The sequence below is a fragment of the Gallus gallus genome, chromosome 7 (genome assembly GCF_016699485.2).
Source record: "Gallus gallus isolate bGalGal1 chromosome 7, bGalGal1.mat.broiler.GRCg7b, whole genome shotgun sequence".
In the NCBI taxonomy this organism is placed as follows: domain Eukaryota; kingdom Metazoa; phylum Chordata; class Aves; order Galliformes; family Phasianidae; genus Gallus; species Gallus gallus.
Genome location: NC_052538.1, coordinates 18,929,998 through 18,947,388, shown reverse-complemented (window position 1 = coordinate 18,947,388; position 17,391 = coordinate 18,929,998). Strand labels below are relative to the sequence as shown.

Genomic DNA, 17,391 nt, shown 5'->3' with positions numbered 1-17,391 from the left:
AGATGCAGCTGCAGCAGTAAGGCTGGCAGCTTTGCAACTATCCTACTTCCAACATCTTTCATCAAAAAGAAACAGTCTGCAATGTATTTCTTGTGCAGAATCATTCTAAGATGCAAGCTGAAAAACCAACACTAAGATTGCAAAACTGTTAAGCTCTATCTTTATAAATCTATGCCTTCCTTTGCTTCTTTTTACTAGTCATTTTTGTCCCTTTAACTTTTAAGAGAAATTATCCAAAGTCTTCAATTTCTGCTACCCTGAGTTTCAACTGTGATTGTAACTACTGAGCAGCACCAAATCTAAACTTAAATTTTGGTGCTCTTTTAAAAAAAAATCTAAGTTCAGTGGATTTTCAAGTGTAGAAACATTTTGCACCAAGCCTGGTACCAGTTTAGCCCCCATATTCATTGCAGGATCAGTGCTTGTAAATTGTGTGTCAGTTTTGTTTAATTACATCATCCACAGTCGCACGCTGCCTGAATGTGCAATACCAGTGGAATCTGACACAAGGTGGCCTTCTGATGACAGAAGAGACTATTCAAATGCTAACAAATTGTTCCAAATTGAGTTGAGGTCTACTGTACTGCATGTTGTGGGTGCAAACCAGAGCCCTGCATTACCCTCAGGAAGATGTTGGTTTCACTAATGCCCCTGCTAGGCTGGCATCTAAAATGTTTCATTGCCATCTGCCTACTCAGAAAATCCTTACGTGCTTGAGTATTTTTCTGAAGAAAAATGAGTCTACTAAATACACTTAGGCTTCAGGGATTCAAATGAAACAGCCGTGTTCTAATTCTTGTGTTAGTTGATATTTCGATATTAACACAAAGTCTGCCGTTTTCTACAGATCCATTTCAGAGTGCTGACACTACAATACACTCATATTCTGCAAATAAATAATACACATTCCAAGCCTTCTCAAGGTTAGGCAGAGAGCTGAATCCTAAATCTGGAACTCAGTTTTCTAAATCCTTTTTAATGGCCCCAGTGAGTGGATTAATTGATAGGAAGCTTCTCAGGCTTTCTGAGAGAGTAAAATGGCTGTCTGATGCCAGTTGGGAAGTTCTGCACTCAGAACTTCAAAAGAAAGTTCAAAAGAACCTCAAAAGAAAACAGGTACTTTTCTTAAACTCAGAATTAGATATCAGCATGTCTAGGAAAGGTTGAACTTAAGCCCCCATTTCCATCCTGTGAACCTAAGTTGCTACCTGTAGGCTGAGTACTGTGGCAGTCATTTCAAAGCATCTTGCAGTGCTCTGATGATACCACAGCAGAAACTTCATAATCCATTTTGGGTCTGTGATTCTGCTAGGGGACAAATGAATATAAGCACTCTGCAAATTTGTCTGTTTTAGTAATACCAGAAAAACTCTTCTCTGTTTCACGCTTTGCATTTTTCATAGGTTATTTTGCTTGACAAATTTTTCTGTTGTCTCCTCATCACCTTCTAAGTTCCATTATGTGAAATTGCAAAGCACAAAACTAGAAATATTTCTCGTAGACATTTAGCAAGGCTGAGCAAGTACCTCACAAAAGTGAATAATTTACTTAATTCCTTTTAACCTTTTTGCTCCCTAATGTCTGTGAATATATTATTTTTCTCAAAATACATTTTTATTCTTTTTTCCTGTTTAAACAGCATAGTATAATATGTAAGTAGATTTTATTTACATTGATTTATCTGCTTGACATTATTCAGCTTGACTATGTAAAGCTAAATTAAAAAAAGGGTGTTTGGAAGAGTGTGCTGGAAACAAATCAGTGGTTAGAGTTAGGAAAATATCTTGTAACTTGATCGTAGGAAAATAATATCTGAGCCAGCAGAAGGAAAAATATCAAGAAACTAAGAAATATTCATTTTAGTGAACATACACCTAAGCACAGACTAGATAATGTGCAGACATTTGAGCAGGCAGGGCAAAAAATAGTACAGGTGAAGAGAGCTATCCTAATCCTACAGAGGTTGCATGGTGATGTGTAATTCAAGCAAATGCAGGGAAAATAAATGTCCTTGAACAACCTACGGGACGTGTTGCTTGAGAGAGCAGGTAACACTGATGATCCAGCTCAGGGGCAGTACAGTTTATCTGGGAATGCAGAGGGAAGGTATGAAGTAGTCTTATGAGACTGGTAGGCAATCAAAGGAGCTTGCAATAAGAAGTCTCTGCTAGCACAACCATACAGCAAGGATAGGGTGCCTGATAGATGATGAATTTCAGCTGGATCACAGATTTTAAATTTTCCTGGAGAGGGAAACTCGGAAGGAGAGAGATTGTGACTGCAGCTTGTCTCTGAGCCGTGACAGATGTTTAGAACTAGAAATTAATCTGATATTTCGCCTTTGAATACTACTTAGGTGACAAAGTTGATGAATTAATGGAGCATGAAGATGCATCCTCATTTCAAAATTTCATATTGACAGTTTCTAAATCTAGGGATGTTTTTCTCTAGTATAAACAAACTGCCCATGCCTACCACCTGTATACTACAGACAACTATAACTGAGAGGCAAAAGACAGTAGTGCTTTAACTCCTATGGGTTTTATTATTTGTTAAACACAACAGGAATGTGAACAATTTTGCATCTAATAAATGCATACTGACTGCAGCATTAGGGGAATGTAGAGTCTTGGGAGCTAGAGAAAAAATATAGAGCTTGTAATGACAACATAATGCATGTAAGTCATACCATTTTGAGAATCATTATATATAGATGGGACATTATTTATTATAGATGGGAGCTTGGTATAAATAAGAATACCTATGGATTTTCACCTTTCCTTGAAATGTATAAATGGTGCATAGATGTTAAATTCATTATGGTCTCTAGGGAGACAGAGCTGTTCATTTTTAAACTGGTTAGTTTAGGTTCTTATTGATGAAATACTTAATAGCAGTAAGTACATCAAGATTAGATAATAAGCAGATTACCTGTCTGCAGCAAAAAGCATTTACAAGTAGCCATTTTTTCTTTTTTTTCCGTATACAAAATGCCATTTAATTAGAAAATTTAAAAATGAAATTAATTTTGTTATTCCATAAATGGAAAATGGTTTTAAGTCTCTGCAGTAAAATGTGCTGCAGACAGATACTATTAAAGAACGGTAATATTGAAGAACAAATGGACAGCAGCATGCAGGCTGTTCTTAAGGATATGTAAAATGATAAAGTCAATGGTACTATCTGTAGGTTTGTCTACTAAAACATTTATAGTGAACTATAAAAGTTAAGAAAATATAACCATTTGTTGGGCTGCTATTTACATTTACCAGAATTTGTATAGGCTTGGACCTTCTCTGGGAGTTTAGAAATTAGGGAGTGGAATCATATTAATCCTAGACATAAGACATGAACATTAGATCATTCAGAGAAAAGTGCTTTGCTGTGGGCTATTTTGTGCCTATTTTGTGAATAAATAGAGAAAAATAGTCACCAGAGATACCAGGTATTATCACAAAGACTGAAAGACACTGCAAAATTAAAGTACAAAGAGAACAGGTTATGTTAAATCATTCTCTGGGTACCAAGTGTAAATCACATGGAATGGACTTCCGCTGAGAAGAGATTCAGCACACCTCTTGTGTTAGCATGTTACATGCTGTTAAATTTGCTGACTTCATGAAAAACAAGTCCTCTTCTGTACTAAGACTCAGCTTTAAATCTCAAAGGATTAATGTGCACATCTAATAGACATTATCACCAACAGAACTGACTTGTTATGGCTAATAATACCTACAGCTCCCTAGCACTATTACCTTTATTATCTGCATTTACTGAATTACAGAAAAACGTCCCCCTCCCCAGCTTCACAAACATGAGTTCTGGAGTGATTTTTTTAAACAAACAATTAAAAAACTCAAAATCAGATAGCCTATTGGCAGTTCCAGCTGAATAATCTAGCCGTGGATGTCCCTGTTCATTGCGAGGGAGTTAGATTAGATGACCTTTAAAGGTCCCTTCCAACTTTAGGGATTCTGTGATACAGCAATTTTTTTTAAATTTTTTTTAACTGCAGTGTTCTTTATGTTCGTTTTATTGAAGCAATGTATGAAAAACATAATCCAGGTTTTAGCTTATCATTGGTGTATTGTATAGACAAAATTTAAAGCTAACTGATAAAGTGTTTAATAGTACAAAACTTAGGACTAACTTTTGTGATTTGAAAAATGATATACATTATTATCTCAATAAACTTTTTACTTCATTTATGCTATATCTCTTGGAGCATCCAGGAGCCAACCAGATGTCTTGAATTAATTTGAGTGGGCAGGAGTCATAAAGCTGTGCTGATCTTACAGTAGCTACTGTACCTGAAGATCTTATCCCTTTGCTTTTATGGATAATTTATCTTTGGCTGAAGGTCAAGATTGGTCTGTTCAATAAGCAATTTAAAATTGAAGTCTGTAATAAGAGTTTAGTAAAGATTTGTCATTCTGCTGCAGAAAGTGATTAGATATATGTAGTTGATTATATTTTCCATGTAATGGCCTGCATGTGTGAAGAGTCTGAAATTACCCTAGACTGTTGTCAAAATAGTGTATGCAAGTGCATTTTTTTAACACAGATTTAGTAATGCTTGGGGTTGTGTTTGTTTTTAAACAGACCTTCTTTTGTGGTATTTACCTCAGAAGCCTTAACTGTGACTTAATGCAATACTTGTTATGAAGCAATGAAATAATTTTTAAAATTAGAGGTGTACATTCATGCATATTGAACTCAGGTTTCTAGGGACTTCTAATAGAATACTCTATAGGACTTACTTATTCTGGTTTATGTCATATTGTCCAAACACTACTGTTGGAAATCAGCTCCAATGATACTTGCATTTATTTAATGGTCAAACATGTCCAGATTTTAAATTATGCTAGGTTTTCCAGGAAAATCTTCATCTTTACTGTGGGGGTAATCCATGCAGGTAACAACTGATGTGTTTAGAATCAAACATTATGGCTTCTTTGTAACACACAGCTTGGGTTGGAGAAGTAGGCTCAGGAGGGTGCATTCAGCTAGGTTGCACCTTTACATATTCTGCCTTATCAAGATTTGAATCAACTGAATCATTTTTAGTCTGTAATGTAATTTCCTGGGAGAGTATAACTAGAAGACAAAACTCCATGAACCTGAACAATGCAAAGGATTTACATAAAGAATATATTACTGGAAGCCAGGGGCCAGGTCACCGAGGAGGGAGGAAGCAAAGGTTGAGCTGTTTTATTCAAAAATAGTGATCAAGGACCACAAGTAATCATTAATATTTTAAAAGATCAGTTGAACCGCTTCCTAAAGGCATAGGTTTATTGAGAGCAAATGTCTCCAGAGATCCTTTATTACAACAGCAGCTTTTTCTTACTTTAATACATGCAAGAAATAAAAAAGTAAATGAAACCCTGAGTTCCCCTTTGTATGCTTCATTTTGTGAAGACTGGTTTTAAAATATTTTACTCAAGAACGGGAATTGCAACTTCTTTCTGTACACATAATTTCTTCAAGCCCAAAGTGCCAGAACCTCCAGATTTTCGCTTTATCATCCTCCTGCTGTATTGCTCAGGTTCAGCATACTAGTGCACGCTAGTTCATATTCAGGAATATAATGCAAACATCAGTACAAGTTGAGAGCACTTTGGTCTCAAAAGAAGTCCTGAAGTTTCACTTGACTGTGCCTTTTCACTTGGCCTAAATCCCTTGATCTACTCCTAACTTGGGGCGTCACAAAGAAACACAGAAGTTGACTTAATAGAAGGACTGAGGACACACTATCTGGGGCACCTGCAGCCTTTGTTTGCCCCAAAGACTTCAGGAACAAAGCTCAGTGTTTCTATTGCTGTTCTGACAGGAACAGCAATATATAAAAAAAACTTTTGTATTGCTGACAATATACACAGTAGAAGTATTCAAATACAGGATATATAGGAAGCTTGGGCAAAGAAACAAACCTATCAAGCCTCAATGATGACTTCTGCCAATGTTTTTTTCACGTGTGTGTTCATATATTCATTTCTATTCAGGTTTCTTTATTTGCTTTTTATTTATGGTTCCATGCTTGGCATAACCCTTGCTAGCATATTCAGATCTGTGAGGGAGCAACACTGATCCTCTGTCAGAAATCCTGCCTGTTCAGTGCCCTAGACAGGTCATGAGCAAGCCTGATAGCTGCCCAAGCAATGTGGGCACCAATTAATGATTACCCCATCCAGTTTCTGGCCATTCTTGCACCGCCCTGGGCAATCACTGGATGTCATCCAGTAAGTAGTTTTCCAGCCCAGGACACTGAAGTCAGCTGGGAAGAAGCACAAATCACAGCTATCTGTCCTTGGCCTGTGCAATAACAGCCCTTGGTCAAAACACAGTCAAAGATAAAAGAAACGCAGGGATTTGGCAGTATTACTTGCACTAGTGCCTGATATCTATGTTGTTTGCAAAGCCACTTGGCTAAACCTGAGTTACCTTCTTGGGATCATTGCATTATATTTTATTCTAATTAATGAACCAAGATTATGAAGTGTGGAGATCTACTCTACGAAAAAAAATTAAAATGTGATGTCTGTTAATTAATATTAATTCAACTACTAATTTAGTGGCTGTTTCTTTTATATAATCTGCTCAAAGTCATACCTGATGATGCATAACACCCAATCCATTTTTTATGATTGATGACATCAGGACTTGTTAACAGTAATAAATACCAAATAGCAGATTTGAACCCCTGTCCTTCTACTTTCATTTTTTGGGAGTTTATTGAAATTCAAGGTTTCAGTGGGGAAAGACAAAACCTTCCCACAATACTATGAAGATAGATACAATCAGTAGAGTTCTGCACTCACTTTTCTTTTAATCTCTATCACTGTAGTGTCAGAATATATTTAATATCACGTAAATTCCAATCTACTAAGAGAATTAGATTAATTCGATATCCAGTGAATGACTTCAGTGTTTTGGAACAGTGAAGCCTTTACAGTAAAGAATTAAGTTGCTGGCCTAGCATACTATTAACTTCAGATTATTAGTGCAAATTTCAGTACATTAGTGCTGTGTTTAATTTAATGGAGCCTAGACTGCTACAAAATTCCTGGGAGCCTGATAGAGAAAGTTGGCACCAAAAAAAAAGCCTGGTCGTCACTGGCATGCCTTGTGCATTTTGTACAATTGTATGTACAAAATTGTACAAATTGTACAATTTATGTGCTCTCAAATTAAAGGTTTTTACCTAACCACTACTGTATTAAGTAAAGTTTGCTCTAAAGAGAAGCAAGGTGAAGGTCAGTAGCCCTACAATTTCTGTCATACATCGGGGCAAAGGGCTTCGGTTACCAAAGGTAGCGGGCGTGTAGGTATAGTTAACTATGCCCTCCCATTAAGGCAAGTGGCAGGACCAAGTCCAGAGGTGCAAGGCTTGTGTTGGGAAAAGGCTCAAGCTCTCCCATCCATTTGTTTGCTACTCCTCAGCTGAGACCCTTTCACCACACTGCTGGGGTTCCTCTGAAGAACCAGGAAGAGTGCAGTCTTGCACAAGGGGTCAGCAATGTCAGCACAATGGCAACTCAGCAGAGGATGGGAATAAAAGGAAGGTCCGTCTTGTAGTATTTACAGTCTCCCATACAATGATCTCTCTCACCTTAATCTTTTTCACTTTCTTGCCCACTTACTACATAGCTTTCATTGTGAGGAAGAAATTTTCAAAAGTGACATAAACCACATTTTTGATCTGTGCCAAACACTGCAGTATGGCATGACTTCGGCAGACAACTTCTAAATCTGAAAATTACTGTAGTGCTGAAGCAATGAAATAAAAGATGAAAATGTTTACAGCTGCTGTATGTCAGATTCAAAGTTTATATTTGAAACATGACAGTAAAATATTAGAACATCGGTTGCATAAAACCGGGTTATCAAAACAATGCAGCTCAAACATAACATGTCTAGACATAAATTTATTTTGGCCAAAGTAATTTCGAGGACTGAGAAATAGAATATAAACTAGTTGTATGACATACCAAGGATCTACGATTTTCAGAAGCATGTTATTCCTATATGCCTGCTAGCTGAGAATAAAATTAGAGATTATCGTGGTTGACTGGCTAAAATCAGAACAGGGCTTAGCAATTACAATACCTAAAATACAAGAGCTGAGATATTTGTACATACAATTGTGGTTCTTTTGTTTTTGTTTTTGTTTTATACTCAGAGTACATCTAATACCAAATAAAATTAACTCCAAAGCCACGTGTCAGTCTGGAAATGAAGTTGTTCGTGGCTTTCATGAATACAAGGTCAGAATATCCTAAGAACATACTCTATCACTACACAAGAATTTGACAGAACCCAATAACACGTAATTCACAACTTCACTGAATGCTTGTCAACTCCTGCTGACAATTAAAACTTATCCAATGCTACCACTTCTTACCAAATGAGCTAAAGTAAAAGACAAAGTGAAACTGATAAAGCAGTTAGTTTGCTCTGAGTACCGCAGATAATGTAGAACAGTTCAGACTTTTTTCATGCCTATCCTGGAAACAAAGTTATTTTAAGTACTTATTCAGATTGGGGAAGAGACTCATTTTCATATAGATACTCCATTTGCCATTCTCTTTTCTCAATTCTCTGTCCAGGGATAGTTGTCTCAACTTGTACAGTGCAATCATCTATGTGATTATCTCAGAAGAAATTTTTCTCAGACAAACATCCATGGTTAGGACCCAAGAGTGAAAAGAAGATGGAAAAAAGGCAGCAGCAGCCTCACATTGACCCCAACACCAACAAGTTTGAATTAGGAGGTAAATATTAATAGAATCATCATTCCAAATAATTCTTGAAGGGAAGGACGTAAGACCAAGTCTCCAGAGAAGAAACATTTGGGTCCTGCCTTGCTTCGGGAGACAAGGGTGCAGGGCCAGCAGGAGCTGACAAGCAAGGAGCAGCACAGTGTCCCATATAGCAAGGAGGTCTGCTGCACTGCTTCAGGCATCTGACATTCCAAAAGAAGTAAAAATACCACACAGTTATTTAAATAGGAGCTGTCTAGAAGATGTCACATCTATAACATGCTTTGCTTTAAGAGGTCTCATAAGCTTTGTGTTGACTTTGTGTCCTCTCTTCTCCTTTGTGACACTGCAGGACCCAGTAGAGGCCAAAGGTTTGATCAGAATATGTGAGGAATCCAGCAAGAAAATAATTTTCTTTAGACAAAGCTGCCTTGAAGTTGGAAATCAATTTTGATGACACATTTGGGGGGGCAGCCATATCATCGCAGTTAGACAGATATAGCCACGATGCTGTCTGAGGAGGGCGTAACTTCCTCACTAACCAGTTACTTGCAGGAGAATTCAGTCGCACGGAAAAGAGGAGATAAAAGGTACTTACTGCAACTGTAATTGTTCTTTAAGTTGTTGTATTTAGAGTGGATTCCAGAATCTGCTCCCCTGATCACAAAAGTGTAAATTGTAAGGGAAATCTGGAGCATTACAGTTTTCCAGACCTTTATATCTTTATGTGGAAACAGAAACTGACACAGTATACTTATGCCTAGATGAGGAACTGAGGTTCTATATGGTAGAAATCATTTTGGTAGAAAGATCTTCAACCACTACTGCTTTTCGAGTTTAAATGGTGATAGAAAATGTGGAACAGGAGGCAACATATTGTCAAGAGGAAAACTGTATACCAGAAGTCATCTGCAATAGCCAAAGCATACCCAACATTTTCATTTATCATCATGGTGGTTGGTGGCAGGTGCTGATGCACCTGCAAACTTTGGTCTGTATCCAGTCAGTTATTACTGACGGAACCTAAGCATACAGAAAAACTGTGGATGGGCTTCAGATTTAATTTTCTGTCAGAAACATCCCGCATAGCAAAGACCTGATGCAGCACATAGGCTCTGAACGGTGGCACAAGGATAAATTTAATGATGTTTGCATGATAGCTTTATATTAAAATAAGGATAAAGAAGAATAGCCACATATGGAAAAAAAAAAAAGCATGCCATGTGTTTCTAGGTCTGTATTTAGAGCTAAAACATTTATTTTCTTATAGCTGTTTATGAATACATAAGGTACACATTTCAGAAAAAAAAAAGACGATGCTAAACTCTCTTAAGGAAATGACTAACACAATTGTACCTTGAATTCTTTATATTTTTTTAAAGATAACTTAAAGTGAAAGAACACTAAAATGACAGTAATAGTACTTCTGTGACCATAAGGACAGTGTGTTATTGTGAAGCAAATTTTATGTGAAGTTTGAGTAAATTTGAAGCCAAAGCCACTCCAGGCAGACCTAAAATGAAAAGCCATAAGGATACTCTCCAGACCACCTATACTCACCTATTATGATGATCTCTCAGATACAGGACAGCTTACAAGTCTAAGGTGTATGAAAAAATAGCTTCTTGAAACTCATTCATGCCCCTGATCATGATAAATGCTCTGCTTTCAGTTTGAATAAGGAGATTTTAGAGAAAAGAAAAAAAAAAATGAAAAGGAGGATGATGAGTTCACATGGGAATATTTTACATGAGCAGATGTTCCAATATTTTTTCAAGACAAATGTTAAATTTTCAATTAGTTTTTTTCTCAGTAAGTTCATGCAGATGAGATACTAGGAATGGTAGCATTACTTGGGAGACATAGACAGAATGAACACTGCAGCAAAGGTATTGCACTATGTTTTCAAATATAAATGCAAGCACACAACAACAGGATGCAGGAGGACTTATAAAGCCAAAAAAACAAAAACAAAAAAACGCTGTAACAATTCAACTTTTCTATGAAGGCTGGATTTGTAAATATCCTATGTCTGAAGTCACAGCCGTAGATTATTGAGGTTTAGTTCTAGATTCATTGTCTGTTGGAGTTTTCTTTTCTCTTTTTGCATCTCCAACCACTGGCAGCAGAAAAGAGATCAGTAAATCACCTTTACAGAGCCAAGACAGAAATACCAGAGGAGGTAAAGTTAGGGATAAATGCTACTACTTGTCTGTTTTTTTCAGAAATGTGGTTTTGTGCCACTTAAGACATCCTTGGTACTATGCATGCTGCTGGAAATGACTGTAATCATTGTGCCATTGTATAAAGTTAGGGAGTAGTTTTCTCCTTGATGAGTAGGATGCAACAGAGGTAGAATCGTTTCTTTTTCTGCAGGATATTATTGACAAAGCTGAAGAAACAATTCTTAGCTAGTGAAAACTAATATTTTAGGTTTCAAAGATAAATGCTAAGACAAGGTATCCCAAAGCTCTTCACGTAGGAAGAGAGAATATTGCCTACTCTCAGAATATTTTCTCTCTGTGGATTTCACTGAAAGCACCTCTTAAATCATTATTAAAATGACCAGAATGTAATAATTTTAGGAAAACAGTAAGAACAATCATAGATGTGTTATCAAAATGTTGAAAAAAGATGAGCAAATGTGAGCTGGATGCACTGTTTTCTTCTAAGCAACATATTTACAGACAAAATTATGTCAAAATGAAATACAGTATTTATTTTTAATATAAATATGTGCATTAATGTATTGGCAAGGAAAGAACACTTTATAAACACTAACTGAAGAAGTGTACTCATTTTCTGTCACACTGAAATAGCACTCTACATTTCTATAATCTTCCAGTCAGGTTGTTAAGAAATACATAATGCTATATGCTTGTAATTTGAAAATCAAATCATACAAAATTCTTTCAATAATGGAAACTGCGTGAAACCACATTCTGAGTATGAAGAATCATAGCAGTCTCAAGGCTGTAAAAATTCACCTACATCCTGGGTAGCCACATGGACTAATTAAGATGTGAATTATTCTTCTCACTGCACTAACCTTTGGCTTGTTTATGTTCAGCATTATCCTGTTTTCCTTCCTCCTCTACATGCTTTAGTTAGATTATGCAAATTAAGAGTGCCATCTCTGTGTAGCTGGCAGGTCTAGTTCTTCTTGTGCAAAAAGCTTATCAGTATGTAACAACTTAGGACATCCATGTGGGCTTCTACTCTGATTTCCTGTATTTGTCTCTTCCTGTTTTCAGTGCGGTAAGCAATCAGGTGGTAAACTTTCTACTTCAATGCTCCCTACGATTTCCATACTATAAGGCTTTTCTCCCCTGTGATGTCCATTACAAGAACATCCCAAAACAGCAACAACCATTGATTCCCATTGTGTCAGGAAATCCATGAAAATGTCCTTGGGGGACTTTTAGGGCAAAACAGCTTATGAATCCAGCCAACCTGAAGAACACGACATCCTGAAAACAGCTACGGTGGTTAATTCAGGGGCATTAATTCTGATTGATACAAACTGCACAAACACCACATTTAAAGTAGAAAAATCCTATTGATAAATAATGTGCTAATACTATGCTTAAGACATTAGTATGGGAAATCCTTTAGTCATTCCTCTTAATTTCAATATATAGATCTTGTTAATGCATTGCTTTTGTAAATAATTTTGACAGCAGGTGGTAAAATGTGTAGGATTAGTAATTGATTTCAAAACATGTATGAGCAAATCCTGGACGTTCTTTAATGGTAGAAGTTCTTGCATGGGTATGTTATGATGAATAATGCATAAATAGTGGGAAAAAGTTACTTGGATATGTTTATTTAATTTTGTCCTTAATAAATAATGTATGTGATTTTGAAAGTTTTTGTCCCCTCAGAGGCAGAATTTCTATGAAATCTTAATTTTTGTTATGTTGAAAAAGAATTCACTCTGTCTATGCAATATCTGAATTAGTTTTTAACTGAATATAGTAAGATGTCAAGATGCAGCTCTACTTTTAGTGACCCTGTTGGAACTGGAGTAACTCCATCAAGTGAACTGCGTGATTCCAGCTTAACTGGTAGCAGAACCTGACATTGATGCTTCTGTGAATGAAGCATCTGAGCTAAGTTCAAGTGGCTTGGAAAAGTTTTGTGCAGCTTTTTTGAAAGCAATGAAGTACAAATCATAAAATGTTATATTTATGATTTATTGATTTTCATCACTTAAAAACACTCTGGAAAATTTAGACTCTATCAAGGATTTCTTATTAGAAAGGAAATAAGTAGATGGAGGCATCAGGTAGTCTATTCTAACCCATGTTTTGTTGTTTTTTCCTTTAAATATGTGCACTTTAAAGACAGACTAGCTCATATCAAAAGCAGTGCACAGCTTGCTTCTCACAAGGATGGCTTGAGATCTCCAGAAACCAATTCATTTGAACATCCAGCAACTCATTTCTCCTTCCACTGGTTCAAGAATTTAAAGCTGATTTTTTTCCACCATGTAGTTTTGCTGAAACTGTTTGCATTATTTCAAGCTAAGATGAACTTAGTGCTATGTTTATTTACTTTCCCTTACGTATTAAATCCTTTGGGGAATATTTTGCCTTGATCTTACATCATATTCTCTGTTGGCCTGAATAAGGGGTGCGGATTCCTCTTGTCCAAGTGGAAAAGAACTAGAGTTTTCAGAATTTTGTTAGAAATTGTTCTTTAATTGCTCTAAACCAAATAACTCTTTTAGGCACATCAGATATTTCTTGAAGTCACCCTGAGTTAACTCATGAAAAGGAGAGCCCTTATCCTGTATTTCAAAGACTCAACAGGTTTTCTTTTTCCACCCCTTGGCTTCCAGTCTGGGCCTGACTGACGCTACAATTCTGTGACAGCTTTAATGTAAGATGTGTATGGGATGATGCTTAAAAAGGTGACTGGACCTTCTCTTTCCAAATTTGCATGGCAGGGCGGTGAGCTTACCTGAGCCAACTAAAAACTAATCTTCTTTTTTGCTATATTAGTTTTCAGCCAGATCAGCCCCATGATCTGATTCATTGCCTGGCTCTGCAAATGCTTCCCTAATGTTGCAGACTTGGCCATGGGTAGGAGCAATGGGAATCATATCTTCAGCATCAAGCTGCACTCAAAGCAGATGAAGGTGACAGTACAGCTACAGCTGAATTACAGCTTCTTGTCTTGACAGAGAAAAAGAAGGGAAGATGTGATATTGCAATGTTAACCGACCATGAAGATACGCCATAATTTCACCTTGCATGTCGAAAATGCACAACTAACTGGGGTGGAACTATAACAGTGTATTTGTCCTGTTTCTAATGTGACAGCAGCTGAATCCATCTGTGATATGTTGATCCCTTTTGCTAAAATATGTGAACTTTAATTAATGACATTTATTAAATAAAGGAGGTAGAACAATAATGGATCAGAGTAACGAGTTGTACAAAGATTGAAATGTTTGCATTGAGTATGAAGAGTCAGAAAGCAATTCTAATACTGAAATATATACTCATATATATAGGAGTAGAAAACTGAAACAGCTCAGCATTTCTATAAATAACTTCCAAATGAGTTTGCAGCATATAGATCAGATGAAAACAGTTTTACTCAAGCAAAGCTCCTAACATATCCTCTAGGCATTACAAGTACTCTGTTAACAGATACTCAGTATTTCAGGTCAGGATTTCTAGTAAACTGCAGGTGATAGAGTTCCTTCTAATAATCTGTCTTCCTATAAACTTTTCTAGTGCACAGAAAAGCATCAAAAGGAGTCCAGAAATCAGAGGGGATGGTGGAAAAGATCAGCAAACTGAAAAAAAGAGTGCAGTCAGGCATGGGAAAGTAATCACTTGGGGAATAGTACTGAAGTAAATCCATAATGCATCTTGTTGTCATTTAATCTTTGCTGTAAATTACATATGTTAAAGAGAGTGTATATATATATATAGTTACAGAGAGTAACGTCGCTACTAAAAGCTAAAAGAACAAATAGAGCACATTAAAAATGCTTCTGTGGCAGCCATTAAGAAAAAAAAGATAGGAACAACATTTGTTAATGTACTTTTTAACTTATGACTTACTTTCTGCAAGTATCTATGTTTTAAACCCACACGAGGACTGCTTCATCTATCTCAAAAAAGCCTTATAAATATTCAGAACATCTAAAAATACTAGAGTAAATTGTATTTTAAAAGTAAGTAGCGTAAGTTTGACTGTTTTGTGTATGTATCCTGAGCACTGAGTTGAAGAAAAAATGCACTTACAGCAATTCAAATATACTCTCTCACACAATAAATTTAAATTAAATGTTAAATTAAAAAAATACATATTAGGTTCCATCTGAATAAAGCTACTACCTCAAACAATGGGAAACTTAGATACCAAGGAGTAACTTTATTAAATTGTATATATTTCTCAGCATTTATGCATTAACTAGCTTCTTTCATATCAGATTTAATGCAAGTGCTTAAATGGAATTGTAAGTAATTGATTTCATATGTACAGCAGAAATCCAGTCAGATTTTCAAAGGTGTCGAGCTTTTGTGCATCCCTTTGGTACCCTTTAGCTTTTCTAAGGAAAGGTTCTTGTAAACAAAGCCTGTGCAGCTTGATAGAGTAGTCCCACAGAGATAAGCAAAAGTGAGACACCAGTAAATCTCTCGGTTCTGTCCCTGTTTTAGCCACCTCCTAACCCTGGTGCTCTTTTTCCCACTGTGATCCAATGTGCTGCTGCAGAACTCCTGCTGTTGGCCCATTCCCACGTTACAGATAGATAATAACTACAGTGATATTTCTTAAACTCTCTGCTAATGCAGACAAGCAGTATTGGCAAGACTACTGAACAACTGAATAACACAATTAAAAACAAGAGTAATGCTATTAATATTTAGAAAAGTTATAAATTTGGGTTGTAGCCAGTTTTCCCATAAACTGAACTCTCAGAAAATAGAGAAAAATCTGAAGTAGTAGCAGAATCTTGTTATTTATGGGAGAACATTTGCTGCTGTGCAGAGCCTACGTCTATTAACTCTCCAAATTCAGTTCAGCTTCCTTGAAAGCTTTAGTCCATCTGTTATGATGCTGCAGCAGCAAGAATAAGGCAGAAAATGCAGTCTGAATCCCAACATTACTGAAATGAAAATTTTCTCAATAAATAATATATCAAAACTGGGAGGACTGGATGAAAGAGAAAACTTGAAGGCATACTATGCAGAGTTTAAAATACCACATGCTTATACTTGGAACACAGTTGTTTGTTTGTTTGTTTTTTATGATTCTGCAACAAGAGGCAGTAGAGGATGCAGTCATTCACTGAAGCTTGGGACCTCCCTTGTCAAGACGTCCATAAATAAAACTACTTTCTACTTTTGACAGCTTTTGAAGAGGTGGCTGAGAAGACAGCATCATGCTGCACTTGCTTGGCTTGGTGAAGCCAAGACCCAGCATTGTAAAAACGCATACATAGTCTGTTCCTTTATGGAGTTCACAATATCCTAAAACAAACACTTAAGAGTTCTCCTAGTATGGTAAAGTCTTCTGAAAAGCGTAAGTAGAATGGTGAAACATAACCCTTCTGCCATGCCAGTACTTGAAATAAGTATCAAAAGTGTACATAGCCCTTACACAACATATAACTTGTCTCCAAATTACCCAAACGCTCTCATTTCCCGAATCACAATAAAAAGAGGGGTCTTGTTATTTACAGCATAAAATTGAAACAGGCATCATAAAAGGAAAACTGCCAAGAAATAACTTTATATAGATTTGTGTGCAATTCAGAAGCCTTCATTTTTTGTAAATTTTATTGATTTGAAAGAAAAATACTTTGTTCTGATTTTACTTCCCTGGAGGAAACAGGAGAAAAATGACTTCTATCAATTATCAAACACCGTGACTTCCATCTCTTGTACAGACTAATTCCCCAAAAATATTTCTGAATATTTCTTTTTGCACAGCTACTTGCATAATTTGAATGATAGAGGAGAATAAATGAGAATGCTAGAGAAACTGTCCTAGTCTCATTAAGAATGTTTTGTGTCCTCTCTGTGTGTCCACCACAACTCTGTAAGTGCTAAGTTAGTTAGCTGTGTGTTAAGCAACATCGTAACTATTTGGGCTCTTAACAGAACTGGGGAGCTGGGTAGGGGTTCTCTCTCTCTCTCTCTCTCTCTTTTTCTTTTTTTCCCATGAAGAAATTATATATTCATCATTATCAAAATCTGGCAAAAAATGAACACTTGCAAAATATTGTCTGTAAAAGCAGAGTGATGATTCTTGAATCTTCAGTTAAGTATTTAACTTCTTCAGCTAGGAATATACCCTAATTGGATATTTTAAATGGATAAACAAAATACTTAATGTAATAAGGAGTTTTAAAATTCTTTTTATTTTTTTAAATAGAAAATGCTTTGATTAAACCCAGCTGATTTTGACAGCGATAAAGGTTCATGTCATTAAGAATTTAGAATCATAGAATGGTTTGGGTTGGAAGGGACCTTTCAGATCATTGAGTTCCAACCCACCTGCTATAGCCAGGGACACCTCCCATTAGACCAATTTGCTCAAAGCCCCATCCAGCCTGAGTTTCCAAATGCTTTTCCCAATTTTCCCCTATTTCCAAATGCTTTTC

At 36.3% G+C, this 17,391-nt stretch overlaps 1 protein-coding gene and 1 non-coding gene across 8 annotated transcripts in view; both read left to right on the top strand.

Annotated features, from left to right (window-relative positions):
• Positions 1 to 17,391, top strand: part of B3GALT1 (beta-1,3-galactosyltransferase 1) — a 182,855-nt gene that overhangs the window by 43,676 nt on the left and 121,788 nt on the right. The gene's annotated exons all lie outside the window — the stretch shown is intronic.
• MIR1591 (microRNA 1591) lies at positions 13,786 to 13,863 on the top strand. The gene has a single exon (NR_035077.1). It is a non-coding gene; the product is annotated as a microRNA 1591 (primary transcript).